Source organism: Lepisosteus platostomus, chromosome 5 (assembly GCF_059453375.1).
Source record: "Lepisosteus platostomus isolate fLepPlt1 chromosome 5, fLepPlt1.hap1, whole genome shotgun sequence".
Classification (NCBI taxonomy): Eukaryota; Metazoa; Chordata; class Actinopteri; order Semionotiformes; family Lepisosteidae; genus Lepisosteus; species Lepisosteus platostomus.
In genome coordinates, this window is record NC_142615.1 from 33749001 (window position 1) to 33766496 (window position 17496).

Genomic DNA, 17496 nt, shown 5'->3' on the forward strand with positions numbered 1-17496 from the left:
GACCAGGTTCCAAATCCTGGCTTTAAACACACAGTTGAATCGAGTTACCATTTTCGGCTCTTCTGCGAGTACAGTTCTAGTTACTACCTTCAGCCGTACTGCAGTCGTGTACCAGGATGCAACACCTGGATTGTTTCGCACGGGCAGGGCGAGACGCTATTCCTTCAGCAATCCCTTTTTTTCTACCCCACCTTCACAAAACAGGCATCTAAAAACATACACCATTAACTCATTTTTCTGTTGTACTTGCTTCAGCACCACAGCAACATGGAGAGGACAAGGGACTTTTTAGAAAAGAGGAGTCCTTACCTCTTTTTAGAAGCGGCCGCCTAACTTTTCCTCTCCATGTCCGTGTGGTTTAATTTAGATGGATACTTCTTCATCATTTGGGTCACGTATCCGCCAATCTGCCTCCTCCTTTTTAGAGGACGTTGTAAACCTTTAGGAACAATATAATCTAGCAAGAAGGTTATGTAACTGTAATTAGGCTTAAGACAATCAAGAACAAGGCTTGCCTTTCTTCGAAATTCTTTACGGTCATCAGGCAATTTAGGAAAAGACTTAACTAATGCAAATAATTCACTAGGAGACCAATGTCAATGTTCCTTCTGGACCTGTAAAAGTGCACATTGGCATTTCATGAACAAGTGAAAAGGCTTTGGCTCCTGACCGTTTTCTAGTTTCGGTGGAGACTTTTTCTTTTTAGAAGGCATGGCCATGACTTTAGCTGTAGCTTGCTGTTCTTTAGTTTCAAGACTAGTCTTTTTTGAAGCTTCCCATTATTTCTGTGATTCCTCTTTCCATTACATAAGTTTTCCAATTCACTTTCTTTCCTTTCTTCTCCTTCTCTTCTAAGTTTCCCCTTCTTCAGGAAACTTCTTTTTCCTAATTCAACTTTCCTCTGTCCATTCTGATTCACTTACAAAGATCCTTCATAGTTATGGGCCCCTAATTATCATATATAAATTATGTGCAAGTTCCCTTACACCTATTACCCTAGCTTTACAGTTCATGAACATAAAACATTTTTTTTTACTCTAACACAGGCTATAATTGTTTCTCTGAATTTGTCGTACATGTACTTTTGCTGGACTGCTCGGTCCCATTTTCGTCTTTGAATTTTAATTTCCCATTTTTACCGATCGGTGCCTTACTTAGAACCTTATCACATTAACTACTCCGCAGAGCAAACACCACACGTCTGTGTTAAGATAAGTTCTTTATATGAGTCCCAGACTCATCAAACCCGCGTGAGAACACCACTGTGGCTCGCTTCTCAAACTATTAATTTTTAAGGATCACTTACTGACGTCAGACAGCTGCCAATTCTCCAGACGCGTCTCTGGAAGGATAAACAGTTTATCCCATAAAGGTTCGTCCAATTTGCTAAAATTGTCCGGGTCCGGATGGAGTTTCAGCAGCCATTCGCGTTCAGGTTTGTGATCCCGGATGAGCCCCCAAATTGTCATGGAAATATAACTATCAAGGAAGCCACAAGAGAGAGTTCTCACCTGAGTAAGGTCTTTATTTCAATATTGCAATATTGGGAGCCCTGATGCCACTCTGCAAAGTGCAACCAGAGACTCAATTTGTTACAAGCAGTACAGGGTTTTTATAAGACGTTGCGCTGTAAAAAAGCTCAGTGCTTTGTCCCTTCAAAAACTTCCCCTTTCCCTGAGACAAAACAGATAACATCATAGAGCGAGAGAAGAAGCAATAGATTTGTTATTCAAAGCTAATCAGTTACTTTCAGCTAATTCTAACGACCCAGACAGCATATATTGTTTTGGTACTTTGTCTTCTAAAGTAGCCTAAACAGTGTACTTTATTGACGCACTGTTTTCTAAAATTCTGCACGTACTGTAGCACAGCAATTACATCCTTGAAATATATTTTCTAAAAGCACCAATATATTTTTTTCTAAACTCTCTACATTTTAAGAATCAATTTACTTATTAGATTTCCACTTCAAACGCTTGCAGAAAATGCCAGCAATTCAAAGCGTGTAGGCAGCATGAACAGACCAATTCTGCAATTTCTTTTATCGCGGGTGGTGCTTTCCGAGTCGATGGCTCTGCATTAGAAATGAGAAGTCCTGAACTCTAAACACGTTCTTGCCATTAGTGCTACTCCTACTGCTACTCCTTTGTCCTCGAAAAAAGAAAAGACAGGCATGTTTTGAGTCTCAAAATGATCTTCTGGATCCACAAGAAACATGTACATTTGATTGATTCCGCAGTATTTTGGATGTACTGTACTTATAACTTCCATCAGTTGCATGAAATTGAAACTTTCGACTTTTTGTCTGGTATTGAAAATATGTTTAAAAAAAACCATAAACAATTTTCTAACAAACAACTCATGAATTATTGCCAGGATCTATATTTAGCGTTCGGTAGTGATAACACTGCTGATATTGATTGAGTAGAAATCTATGATGTATTGACAGCTTTATCTGAAGCGAGAAGTCCTAGAACGCCATCTATGAAGTTTAAGGATTCATACCAAGAAATGCCTTTTGTTTCCCACCCCAACTGCTGCTTTTGCATTACACATTATGTGAACATTACCAGTTTTGGTAGCTTCTGGGCACGATTTTCCCAAACTGAAACTTATTACAAAATTCTTTAAGATGAACCATGTCCAAAAATTGTAAATCAGGACTAATTTTAATATCAAATGAAATTACTACAGAGGAAAAGGCTTAACTGAAATATGAATAAGACTATGCAAGCCTGAAAAATAGAACAATTCAATTTATAGAACGTATTTGTTTATTTTTTGAGAGATGGGCTCACACACCGGAAGACACTAACGTTTCTCTTCGTTAGAGTATGTGAATAACAGTTTAACCCCATTTGTTTGTAATTGTGATTCTGTTAAAATTAAAAAAAGCATCTATCAATAGTAAGAAATTATCAAGAAAGTAAGAAATTGTGTTACAGTGCCTTGCGAAAGTATTCGGCCCCCTTGAACTTTTCAACCTTTTGCCACATTTCAGGCTTCAAACATAAAGATATAAATTTTTTATTTTATGTGAAGAATCACCAACAAGTGGGACACAATTGTGAAGTGGAACGAAATCTATTGGATTTTTGAAACTTTTTTAACTAATAAAAAAATGAAAAGTGGGGCGTGCAAAATTATTCGGCCCCCTTGCGTTAATACTTTGTAGAGCCACCTTTTGCTGCGATTACAGCTGCAAGTCGCTTGTAATGTCTCTGTATGTCTCTATCAGTTTTGCACATCGAGAGACTGAAATTCTTGCCCATTCTTCCTTGCAAAACAGCTCGAGCTCAGTGAGGTTGGATGGAGAGCGTTTGTGAACAGCAGTTTTCAGCTCTTTCCACAGATTCTCGATTGGATTCAGGTCTGGACTTTGACTTGGCCATTCAAACACCTGGATACGTTTATTTGTGAACCATTCCTTTGTAGATTTTGCTGTATGTTTGGGATCATTGTCTTGTTGGAAGATAAATCTCCATCCCAGTTTCAGGTCTTTTGCAGACTCCAACAGGTTTTCATCCAGAATGGTCCTGTATTTGGCTGCATCCATCTTCCCCTCAATTTTAACCATCTTCCCTGTCCCTGCTGAAGAAAAGCAGGCCCAAACCATGATGCTGCCACCACCATGTTTGACAGTGGGGATGGTGTGTTGAGGGTGATGAGCTGTGTTGCTTTTACGCCAAACATATCGTTTTGCATTGTGGCCAAAAAGTTCGATTTTGGTTTCATCTGACCAGAGCACCTTCTTCCACATGTTTGGGGTGTCTCCCAGGTGGCTTGTGGCAAACTTTAGACGAGACTTTTTATGGATATCTTTGAGAAATGGCTTTCTTCTTGCCACTCTTCCATAAAGGCCAGATTTGTGCAGTGTAAGACTGATTGTTGTCCTATGGACAGACTCTCCCACCTCAGCTGTAGTTCTCTGCAGTTCATCCAGAGTGATCATGGGCCTCTTGGCTGCATCTCTGATCAGTCTTCTCCTTGTCTGAGCTGAAAGTTTAGAGGGACGGCCAGGTCTTGGTAGATTTGCAGTGGTCTGATACTCCTTCCATTTCAAGATGATCGCTTGCACAGTTCTCCTTGGGATGTTTGAAGCTTGGGAAATCTTTTTGTATCCAAATCCAGCTTTAAACTTCTCCACAACAGTATTACGGACCTGCCTGGTGTGTTCCTTGGTCTTCATGATGCTCTCTGCGCTTTCAACAGAACCTTGAGACTATCACAGAGCAGGTGCATTTATACAGAGACTTGATTACACACAGGTGGATTCTATTTATCACCATCAGTCATTTAGGACAACATTGGATCATTCAGAGATCCTCGCTGAACTTCTGGAGTGAGTTTGCTGCACTGAAAGTAAAGGGGCCGAATAATTTTGCACGCCCCACTTTTCATTTTTTTATTAGTTAAAAAAGTTTCAAAAATCCAATAGATTTCGTTCCACTTCACAATTGTGTCCCACTTGTTGGTGATTCTTCACATAAAATAAAAAATTTATATCTTTATGTTTGAAGCCTGAAATGTGGCAAAAGGTTGAAAAGTTCAAGGGGGCCGAATACTTTCGCAAGGCACTGTATTTCATAAACTGTAAGACATGAAGACATTTACAGGTTATATCCTTTGCTTTGTCTTTTAACGCAAGCGGTCAGGATCCAAGCCCATGTTCGGACGGTTGTGTTTCTCTTGTAATCATCAAATGTCATTGTTTTGTCCTTCAGTTCTTTCTCGAGTTGTACCATGGATATTTTATACCATCAATACTTTTCATGCTCTTTTGCATTTTCCTTCACATACGGAAAAAAACTCAAGGCGTTCTTGTCACTGTGCTACACAGTACAGGACATGCAGTAAGTAATTCGCGCAGCTTTCAGAGGAATCCAGAGGGAGGACTCTTAATGCAAGGAGCTGTTTTTTTTTTCGCATTAATCATTATTAACCAGAAACAGCTGCACAACTGGTTGCATTTGTGATTATGTCACTTCTCTGCTTCAGCAAGGTCAATAAAAGACTCTGAAAGTAGTAGAGAAAAACTGAATTAAAATCATATTAGCAATTCTGAGCGATATCTGCATACAGGCAATCCAATAAGAACGTTGAAATCTTTGAATGTCATCTCTCCATATATTGCGCTGCTTTTTACTTGGAGTAAAACTATTGGATTGAAGGGTTAAAATGTATTGTTGTTATTTGGAGAAATCAATGAACTCGTGATTTTATATGTTTTAAAAGACGGTCATGCGCACAGAAAAAAGACTGTGCTGATTATTTTTCTGGAGACGGAGCACTGATGACCTATCCGAGCCAATTGATAAAGCCCACCCAGTGGATACTCTAGCAGAACGTGGAAGAACGTTCACCATTGTAACCAAGGCAACCACAGGAACAACATCAAGAAGCACAATCAATTCCCCATTTAAATCTTTCGTGTAAGGTATGCCATGTGAAAGCATAAAGTAAATCCCCTGATCTCTTTTGAACATGGACAAGGTATTTCTGATGGAGCGCAATGAGCAAAGATTTAATAAGCTACTCCTGCCGATGATTCAGCTTAAAGAAGTAAAAGCTTCACAAACAAAAGCAGCTCGCTACCACAGCCAATATTAAATGTACTTGGTGGCACATTACCATTTGCACTGGCTCAAAAGTGGTCTCGGCCGACGTTGTTCTTTCTTGATGTTAAACATAGAGAGCCTGCCTTTTAGAAGTTCTCCCTCTAAACACCTTGTGAAGCCTCCCGACAGACTAACAAAAAGCGCCTTTTCACCAACTCAATTTATAATACGCCCCTCAAAACTCACAACCGAATAACAATCCATCCGTATATTTGATTTCCAAGATCCATTCAAGGCAACTTGGGTCTTCGCAAGCAAATAATTTCAGGGAAGAAACTCAGTTTAGTCAACTACTGGTGCATTCAGCACACCACTTACTTTCGCTTGTCAGGGTGGCCGAGTGGTCTAAGGCACCAGACTCAAGGACGTGTGTCTTTCCAGCTGGCTTGGGTGTTCTGGTCTCCGAATGGAGGCGTGGGTTCAAATCCCACTCCTGACAGCTTCTGTTTTTACCTCTCTTGAATTGTTCCAGTGCTAGCTGACAGTGAATGACTGAAATATAAAAGCAGCAGAAGAAAGCAAGCAACTCAGTGCAATTTGTGAGTATTCTGCACTGTTAAAATGCACAGGTTTTCATACTTTTTGGAATTTGTAGCTCAAGAAGTGACTCCTGTTTCATTTTCTATTCACCAACTCAATTTGCATTCCGCCCCTCACACCTCACAACAGAATAACAAACGCCTTCATGTGCCACAGCATTCCCCTGTAGATTCGGTTTGCACTTTGAATTAGGCGACCCCGAATGAAATATTTTAGTGTTGGCTCAAATGTGAGGAATTTCATGAACCCTCAAAAAGGAACGCTTGCAGAAAATGCCAGCAATTCAAAGCGTGTAGGCAGCATGAACAGACCAATTCTGCAATTTCTTTTATCGCGGGTGGTGCTTTCCGAGTCGATGGCTCTGCATTAGAAATGAGAAGTCCTGAACTCTAAACACGTTCTTGCCATTACTGCTACTCCTACTGCTACTCCTTCGTCCTCGAAAAAAGAAAAGACAGGCATGTTTTGAGTCTCAAAATGATCTTCTGGATCCACAAGAAACATGTACATTTGATTGATTCCGCAGTATTTTGGATGTACTGTACTTATAACTTCCATCGAAGAGAGATTTCATCAGTTGCATGAAACTGAAACTTTCGACTTTTTGTCTGGTATTGAAAATATGTTTAAAAAAAACCATAAACAATTTTCTAACAAACAACTCATGAATTATTGCCAGGATCTATATTTAGCGTTCGGTAGTGATAACACTGCAGATATTGATTGAGTAGAAATCTATGATGTATTGACAGGTTTATCTGAAGCGAGAAGTCCTAGAACGCCATCTATGAAGTTTTAGGATTTATACCAAGAAATGCCTTTTGTTTCACACCCCAACTGCCGCTTTGGCATTACACATTATGTGAACATTACCAGTTTTGGTAGCTTCTGGGCACGATTTTCCTAAACTGAAACTTATTTCAAAATTCTTGTCAATCAGGACTAATTTTAATATCAAATGAAATTACTACAGAAGAAAAGGCTTAACTGAAATATGAATAAGACTATGCAAGCCTAAAAAGTAGAACAATTCAATTTCTATAGCTTATTTTTTAATTTTTTGAGAAATTGGCTCACACACCGGAAGACACTAACGTTTCTCTTTGTTAGAGTATGTGAATAACAGTTTAACCCCAAATGTTTGTAGTTGTGATTCAGTTAAAATTCAATGAATCGTCTATCAACAGTAAGAAATTATAAGGAAAGAAAAAAATTGTTTTATTACATAAACTATAAGACAATGAAGAGAGTTTACTTCGCTTTTGTTCTTTTGACTTATGCGTTCAGGATCTGAACCCATCTGCGGACGATTGTGTTTCTTGAATCTCTTGTAATCATCAAAAGTCATTGTTTTGTGCTTCAGTTTTTTCTCGAGTTGTACCATAGATATTTTATATGATCAATACTTTACATGCTCTTTTGCATTTTCCTTCACATACAGAAAAAGTTCAAGTTGTTCATATCACTGTGCTGCACATTTACGCTGGACCACCTGTAACAGTACAGGACACGCAGTGAGGAATTCGTGCAGTTTTCAGCTCAGTGCGGAGTCCAGAGGGAGGACTCGCTCGCTGAATGATCTCTCAGGAAATCCCGGGTGAGATTCAAAAGGTAAACCTGGCTCTCTATGAACACGAGCAAAGAGTTCTCACTTAAAAGAAGATTGCGATGTGAGTACAGTAATATAAAACAACTGAAGATGCCAGGGATTGAAACCCGGATCTGTGGAGCAGTAAGTGACTTGTAGCGCTGACATAAGAGAGACTTACATAAAGTGCTTTTATTGACCATATTACAAATCTCAGGAAGTAAGGTCTTGAAACATTGGGCAGTAGTGGGATTTAAACCCACGCCCCTGAGAGAGTGGAGCATGAAATCCAGCATATTAGACCATTCAGCCACACTACCTCTGGCCCCTTCTCCTTTCCTCTCGTTGCTGAGTATAGGTGCCTTCATGCAATTGAGCCAGGTTTGAATCCCAGCCAATTCATCTCCAAATCTTTTCAAATGAATCTGTGATCTTGTAGCACATTCTCTGAAACCAGCAATCGAAATTGGAAACGTCTTCTTCAACACTGAAAAGCTCAATTAGGACGAAGCAGTAATACACAGGACAGCAGTACCATATGTGTTCTTGATTGATTCAGACTCGTTCTCAGTGGTTCTTGCTCACCAAATAACTTAAAAGCTGAGGAAGAACGCTACGAAAAATACTAATCAAAATACAAAATAATAATCATTATTAACCAGAAACAGCAGAAAAACTGGTCACAATTGTGATTATGTCGCTTCTCTGCTTCAGCAAGGTCAATGAAGGACTCTCTGAGAGTAGTAAAGCACTAAAGCACTGCAAAACTGAATTCAAAATCATATTAGGAATTCTGAGTGGTGCCTGCTTACATGCAATCCAATACGGATGTTGTCTTTAAATAAGAATTCTCTATGTTTCCCTGCCTTTTCCCTGGAGTGAAACTATTGGATTGAAGGAATTCTTATGACAGGTTTACAAGGTGCCGTTGATATTTGGATAAATCTATGAACTCGTGATTTTTATATACTTTAAATAATGGCCATACACACAGAATAAAATGACAGTACTGATGATTTGTCCTGAGATGAAGCACAGCTTATCTTTCCAAGACAGCTTATAAAGGCAAGCCAGTGGATACTCTAGCAGAACATGGAAAAACGTTCAGCTTCGTAACCAACAAATTCCCCATTTAGATCTGACATGTGAGGTATGCTTTGTGATTGCTTGAAGTGAAACCCACAATCTCTTTTGAACTTAGACAAGTTATTTCTGATGGAGCGCTATGCGGAAAGACATAATCAGCTCTACCCCTGAGGATGACTCGACTTGAAAATGCAGAACATTGTTTCACAGATAAAAGGAGCACAACCGACATTAAAATTGAGGGCGCACTGTGATTTGCACTGACTCAAAAGTGATCTTGGTAGACAAACTTCCCTGCTGAAGGTGGAAACGATAATTTGTGTTGAGAAGAAGAAACACTTTTTTCTCCCTGCTTTGATGTTAAGCTGATAAAGTAGCTTTTAACACATTGCTCCATTTGGTGGTTGTAACACAAAAACTAGCAGCAGTAGGATTCAAACCCACACCCCCAAAGAGACCGGAGCCTTAACCCAGCGCCTTAGACCACTCAGCCACGCTACCTGCTGTGCACTGTCTCTTTGTCTCATTACTTGCCCGGAGGAAGCCGGGTGGGTTTTGCTCTTGTCGCCCGACTTAGTGGCGTTATGACCGTGGAACCGACTGCACCTGCTTTTTCTGAGATGCTTCCCCTCTCATGGCGAGATCTCGACTTCTTTAACACCTCTGGATAAAGATCTTCTGTGGAGCAGGTTTCAGACCTCTGCGTACAGCACCCTTGATGTCATTTTATTTTTACAGCAGCCGCATCCGGAAAGTTGTGTCTTTTACATTTTATTTGAACAACAAAACTACATACAATACAAACAAGAGCACATATAACGTATCAAGAAAATCGTCAGGGGCACATGCTATAATACAATTACACTTTATGAAAAACGATTACACAAGGTAAATAAAGATAAGGTCCACACAGCTTGTTCTTACATTTCGAAAGAGTCCGTAAATACCCCTTTACGTCTATTTTGAACTGTTCAAACGTAGGACTCTTCCCAGACCATTTCACTTTATACCACATTCCTAAACGAGGATGCTTCTCCTGTTTTAGAACTATTTTGGGCGGTATGGCTTATACAGCACACCCACAGTATTCTAATGGTGGACTGCAGATCTGTGCTATAGTTCAGTCGAATTCAAAGGATCCAGCAATCGTACTGGATTTGACTGGGATTCTGAAATGTCTCTTGCAAAAGTATTCGGGTTTGCTTGAACCTTTGATAAAAAAAGTGATCTGATCTGAAACTACCCAGCTTCCAATCTCTGAGTTAGTTGTCACTAAACTCGGAAGTGATGTGGCACACATGTGCCGTGTGCCTTTACTTTTGTAAAAAACTGGTATCGGGAAAAGTTTCTTAATATTTCTTTTGATTAGCATGCAAGAAAATGTGATCATTACCTATGGAATTTCCCGCCAGCGTGGAGCTTGAATTCACAACCTTGAGACTCAGTGTTCAAGAGTCACAGAAGAGGTCAGCCTGGTCTTCAGTTTGCCAACGATAAGCTCCGGCAGTGCTCCTCTGTAAAGCAGATTGTTCGGATCGGTTATGTGGGACGGCACTTCGATACTAAGATCGTTTGCAGAACACGCATGGTTTCCCCCTTCACGCAAAAAACATAGACAAAGGAAACTCTCTTGTCTTGGGCTGCTGACTCCCGGATTTAAAGCGCTCTGGGTGCCAGCTATGTCTCTAACAAGCACACTATAAAGACAGGAATTACACTTTGCTCACGTCACGCATGGAATGGCGAGGCTACTTGTTCCAATATTATCTAGTCTCACCTCATATGGTGCCGATTCCTGGTTTTCATTTAAGAAAGAGCACTGCAAACACCGTAAACAGTGCAAAACGTGTGATGAAAGAAGTCTTTTCCCCCCTTTGTCTAAAGCAGAACACAGCGGAGTCATGCCGAGGGTTGTGAGATCAAGATTTCAGTGGAGCACTGTCGTCTATGTCTTTAGCTACATGAGTTGGACATCCTCTTGTACACAGAAAGCAGATTGAGATCCTTTTGAATGAAAAGTGCCAGATAAAAGCCATTTCTCATTCTTTCTCTTAGTGGTGGAGCTATCGCATGTAAATGCGGCAACTTGCAAGGCGAGCAGTCTCGGTGCACACCGAACGCAGATGTCTCAGAGCAGATGAGACATGTCCAAGTGGCTGTCAAAGGACAGTTCTTTGCCGGCGCCCTGGCTTAGTTGGCTAAAGCGCCTGTCTAGTAAACAGGAGATCCTGGGTCCGATTCCCACCGGTGCCTTTCTTCCTGTCTTACTGTACAGAATTTATCCTTATGGGCAAATCCCATGCCTTTTAATTCAGGTGAATGCAAGTGTTCGTTTCCTTTCTGGAACAACTTGTTTTGAAAGAAATCTATACAGCTTGCGAAAGATGAAACACAAATCTTGCTCATCAGTGAAGAAGAGGTACTCCCAGCAGGCCAGCTAATACCAGCAAAGTTTTTTTTTTCACCCTAACCCAGAGATGGAGAAAAGCGAGGCGCCTGTGGCTCTGCAGTGTAATCAGTTCGCGAGTTCGGCGGTTAGCTGAAAGAGTGGTAAATGGAGCTCGCCCCAGCCTGTCCATATTCTTTTAAAGAGGATAAAAAATTAACTTCGCCGCCATTACTACCAGCTTTAAAAGACTGCCATGGGCACGGAAAAAAACACACTACAGATGACTTTTCTGGAACCGAAGCAGAGATTCCTTTACGAACCAACTGATAAAGCTCAGCCAGTGAATACTGTTAACAGAATGTGAAAGCACGATCAACTTTGTAACTGCAACCACAGGAAAAACAGCAAGAAGCAGGCTCCATTCCCCATTTAAATCTGTCGTGCGAGGCATGCTTTTTGCAAGCATGAAGTAAATCCCACGATCGCTTTTGACCTTGGACAAAGTACTTCCAAAGGAGCGCTATGCGCAAAGATTTAACAAGCTCAACCTCCGCCAACGATTTGGTGTGAAGAAGCAGAACATTCAAGTTTCACAGACAGAAGCAGCACGCCAGCACAGCCAACATTAAAACGGAGGGCACACTACGATTTGCATTGACACAAAAGTGATCTGGGCAGACGTCGTTCCCTGCATAACGCAAAAAGTGCCAAAGCGCTTTTGGGTTGAGAGGACGCAAGAAGGTTTTTGTTTTGTGCCTTGATGTCAAGCTGAGAAAGAATCTTTAAACACTTTGCTTAGTTTCTCAAGAGACTGCCAAAAAGCAGTTCCCTCCCTTTCGTCTGAAGCCAGCTGAAAGGGGGTCTCAACAGAAGCACCTAGCAGCAGTGGGATTCAAACCCACGCCCCCGCAAAGACTGGAGCCTTAATCCAGCGCCTTAGACCGCTCAGCCACGCTACCCGCTGTGTGCTGTCTCTTTGTCTCATTACTTGCCCGGAGGAAGCCGGGTGGGTTTTGCTCTTGTCGCCCGACTTAGTGGTGTTATGACCGTGGAACCGACTGCACCTGCTTTTTCTGAGATGCTTCCCCTCTCATGGCGAGATCTCGACTTCTTTAACACCTCTGGATAAAGATCTTCTCTGGAGCAGGTTTCAGACCTCTGCGTACAGCACCCTTGATGTCATTTTATTTTTACAGCAGTCGCATCCGGAAAGTTGTGTCTTTTACGTTTTATTTGAACAACAAAACTCCATACAATACAAACAAGAGCACACATAACGTATCAAGAAAATCGTCAGGGGCACATGCTATAATACAATTACACTTTATGAAAAACGATTACACAAAGGTATTCGGGTTTGCTTGAACTTTTTAAAAAAAAGTGATCTGAAACTACCCAGCTTACAATCTCTGAGGTAGTTGTCACTAAACTCGGACGTGATGTGCCACACATGTGCCATGTGCCTTTACTTTTTTAAAAAACTGGTATCGGGAAAATTAAAGTCGAAACCCAAAACAGTAACATATTTAAGAGTAAATGCCTCCTAATAGCTAGCAAGCGCTCCTAGTTAGTAAAGTTGTTTGTGTCCCAGCCTGTCACGCGGGAAACCGGGGTTTGATTACCGACGGGGAGACAGCTAGTTTTTTTATGATCAGATTTCAGTCTTTAATGCTGTGTGTGAGAGTTTACGTAACTTTCCTTTTCTCACATTTTCTGATGACTATTCCGAAGGAGCGCCCTATCAACTCCTAATACTTTTCAAAAATCTGCCTGCATGTTTGATTAGTTTTGTTTTACTTAGAAAAAGTTCAATATTGATCATAACTAAAGAAAATTATGATCAGAAACAAAAACAAAATGTTGAAGATGCAACTCGATCTTGAATCAGAGCTGGGTGACATGGGCTTCTGTTCTGATATGGTTGTAGGAGAAACAGGAGGAATCTCTTCTCTCCTATGGAGCATGAGCTGAATCAGGAATGAGACATGTCATATATCAACGCATGACCTACATCGTAAAACTAAAACTAAAACTAAAATAAAAACTAACATTAAGTTATCAGAGACATCCATTTATATACAAACAAGAGACAGACAAAGCAATAATTCTACATTAACTTGTCCTGCACTGATCAGACTAATTGAAATGGTCTGATTCAGAGCCTGTGCAGCTCGTGCTAATACAACAACGCCAGTATTGAACCCTCAGCACCATACTGACTACTGAGCACAAGTTCAGCTGCTCTCCAGCTTTGTTACGCACGTTTTTTGATTGCAAATGGAGCTGATCTCCAGACAGTACAGTGTTAGTCAGCAGCCTCTACTTGTAATACATCGCCCCGGTCCAAAATCTCTAGGTAAAAAAAAACACATTTTATACATTTGTCTGTTTAAAGATATAATCTCTTTAAAAAAGACAAAGGGTTTGTGTGTCAATTGTTTCGATTAATTTCGAATGCAAAAAAAAGTAGTTTTCTTCCAAGAAATCACACATTTGTCGCATCCTCCATACTATACTTCTCTCTTGTAGTAGTAAAGCATTTTGATTTAAACTGAACAATATATTAAATGTTTCATCTATACACTTACGATTGACATAGGCAGCCTTGAACGGATTGCGGAAATCAAATATACAGATGGATTCAGAGTGTGCTTTCCAACTTTTGTGTAACATTTTCCTTTGATAGGTCGGAGTTGTTTTTAAAATCTGGATTAAATAAAAAGGAGTGACGTCAGTGTAAAACAGCTTTCCTTCATGGGGAACAACGGTTGTGTTCCATATTTCTAATTATTTTGGTTTCAAGATAGCAATGAAACATAAAAGCCAGCTGGATAAATCTGTTACACGTCATTTACAATGGTCTTTCAACTAATAGCCCGTGCAGGGATCAAACCCCAACTGTTGGTATGAGTTGCGTTAGGCTCTGCAACATGCAGATGAGAAACTTTTTGGATTTTTTTTCATTCTATACTGCAAAGGGATGGACATATAAGGTCAGCAGGCTTGGGGAATTGGACCTTATGGTGAAGGCTGCGGGCTCAGCATCAGCAGAACCTGATCAGTATCGGTTGACTCCGATATACTTTGACAACTTAACTTCTGGATTTAGAGACATTTACCTTAGTGTCGGTATACTAAGATGTTTTGGTAACGAGGAAGGAGGGACAAAGCAAATTGGCAGAATGTGTGCTATTTTGTTGACTACAAGTCCTCACATGCCAGAGGGTCAATATAAAAAAAACGTAACAGTATAATCTCTTGTACTTCACAATTTAATAGTGTCTGTTACATTGTGTCTCACACCTCAGTGTCAGAATTGTGAGACGAGTTTGTAATCAGGAGGGAGGGCCATAGCAATTCAGCAGAAATTGCATTCACCTTTTCCCAATGCATTCTCACATGCCATTTTCTCACATGCCATGCTCAGAGGGTCATATTTTTAAAATGGTATCATAAAATGTCCTGAAGTTCAGGATTTTGACAGTCTGTTATATTGTGTCTCACACCTTGATGTCAGAAATATGAGACAATTTTAAAATCAGGAGGGAGGGCCCTAGAAATATAGCAAACATTGCATTTACCATTTGACAATGTATTCTCTCATGCCATGTTCAGAGGGTTGTATTTAAAAAAACGGTACAGTACAATGTCCTGAAGTTCAGGATTTTGATAGTCTTTTCCATTGTCTCTCACACATCTGTGTCAGAACTTTTAGACATTTTTATAACCAGGAGGTAGGTTCGATCACCCTCTGCTCATCCTCAGTTAACCATATAGTCTCATATACCATGTTCTAAATGTCCCATTTAAAACTGCTATATTAAAATTTCTTGTAAAATGCAAGAGTTTGGGTCTTTTTATGATCAGAAGGCAAGGTCGTGGAAAATATGCAGAAAGTGCCAGTGAATTTACGTTTTGCCTTTGTCTTATTTACTCGTGGTATAACATGCCAGTTTGTTTTATTGTGAGTTGTGTTTCTGAAATGTGTTTCATACAAAAATGCAATTTGGACAGTCTCTACTTACATATTCCCCTTTACTGAGGAAATATACAGTAATACATCCAGATAAGTATTTTTAAAAATGACTGTAGAGAGCCATCTACAGGCGAAAGACGACATAACATCACAGCAGCAGCATTTAATATGGAACGAAAAACGCAAAGCAGCAGCTGGCGAATAAGAAGCCAACTTCAGCCTCGTTAATGCAATAGCATTAGGTGAGGTGGAAAAATATTTCTTGCTCTGAATCTTACCATTTTTATAGGAGGTGTTCTCGGACCTCTTGCCTCAGAAAAAAAAAACTGCCAGATATTTCTACTCCATCAATAGCAGCAGTGTTATCAGTACTGAGCCCTAAATGTAGGTCCTATCATCATATAAAAGGTCGAAAGTATCGACTGCATTCAACTGATAAAATGTATCTTCTATGAGAGTTATATCTTATCCAAAATACATAGGAAACAAATTTGCACGTTTTTTGGGGGGGGATCCTGAAGACTGAGACTCAAAACTTTTTTTTTCCTTCTTTCCAGGAGGAAGGATTATTCAGATGCAAACATTGTCCCAAAATCAATGTACTCTCCATTGATATTCAAATCCTTAAATTCTTCATCTGAACGCCAATATTGAAATATGATATTGTAAAAATTGTGGTTTTCTTTTTAAAGCAAATTTTATGCTTTAAATTAAATTTTATTTATTATGAAAGTGCCGGAAATTTTTCAGTACTTTAGAGGGTTTTGCCATTTTAGATGTTATGCTGTTCCTGTCTGATTTATCAAATGTGTCATTTAAATCTCCAGTTATTTCTATATCAGTCTGAAGGCCTTGCAGTAAAGATTGCAATTCATCCAAAAATGCCAAGTTTCCCACTGGTGATACATACAAGGAAATGAATGTATATTTTCCCCCCAAATCAACAAATTTAAAATCAAATACGTCCCTCATCTGCAGGTGGAGAGAATAATGTCAGAATAAATACAGGTTTAAAAGTCAGGAGCATTGATAGTCCTATTTTAAAATGACACTAAAATGCTCACAATATATTAAAAAGCTCTGTAAAATGCAAAAATAATAAAAAAATATTAAAACAAGGTAAAAAGAAATAATACACAGTTATAAAGCTCAGGAATTATCAATGTGAAGTTACAATGGGTTGATTGTGTTTCATGTGATTTAAAAAATAAAATGTTTGCAAAAAATCCACTTACAATATGCTAAAAATGGCAAGAATACTTAACCTTTTACTACCAGTGACATATTTAGCCAATGTCTGCCTGGAATTTCCTCCCCCTTAAACATTTGTTATATCTCTGCAGCAGAACATAGCAGGAGCCTGGTTCAGGTCTTAAATTGAAGCTAACCCCCATGGCTTTGAGTGTGAATAGTCAAATTTCTTGTATTTCTTAATGTGTCCACTCAGCAGACAAACATATGAAAAATGGCTACTAGCTTGGATAAAATTTGGGACAAATTGATCAATTAGAAACAATTCTACATCATGTTTTGTGAAGACTGGACCTGGAATGAAATTTCACGCCTATAATAAAAAATCATAAAAATATTGAAAATAATAAGAATAAAAACCATTGCAATTGCTATAAAAACCTTAAGACACTGCTAGAGAGCCTTTATCTGCTGTTATGCAATGAAAAAAAACCTCAGAGTTGCCTTCTGGTGTGAAAAAAAGGACCACTGATAAGAAACTGATAAAAAACTGATTGATTATCCCTTCTGAGTCAATGATTGACAGCTAAAAATGCAGCCTGAAGCTTCTAGAGGAAGTCTCACCCCCTAAGGGCTCTGAATGGCTGAAAATACAAAGAATGACAGCGGTTTTTACCAATCAAATCGCCTTATTTCTGGCGCTCGTTCTTCAAACATTTACTACGTAATAAGTAACGTTTACTAGTCTCTAGCTCTTGAGATAAACTAGTCTGGGTTATTTTGGATATATATCATGCTCCAGTATAAGGTAAAAACATGGGATATATATATATATATTTACTGGTTTTTGCTTTTGCGGTTTTGTTGGGAAAAATGTATGATATTGACATGCTGTGCTTACCGGGTTGCCATGTGTTTTGGGATTCTGCTAGTTCATTAATTTATTGGTTTATTGCATAATAGTGTCATGTCTGTGGAAACAAACTTAATGGTTTTGTTGTGGTGATATTGGAGAATACGTGCATGTGAGAAAATTTGTGGAGCGGTTTCAAACAAACGTTTATCTCGCGTTTATCTTAAAAATAAAAAGTGTCATCTGGGGAGACAG

General features: G+C 39.5%; 1 non-coding gene and 1 pseudogene across 2 annotated transcripts in view; both read left to right on the forward strand.

Annotated features, from left to right (window-relative positions):
* The window catches only part of LOC148665690 (scavenger receptor cysteine-rich type 1 protein M130-like), a 267138-nt pseudogene that overhangs the window by 95408 nt on the left and 154234 nt on the right, over nt 1-17496 (forward strand). The window lies entirely within an intron of this gene.
* Nucleotides 5945-6057, forward strand: trnal-caa (transfer RNA leucine (anticodon CAA)). The gene is made up of 2 exons: nt 5945-5982; nt 6012-6057. It is a non-coding gene; the product is annotated as a tRNA-Leu (tRNA).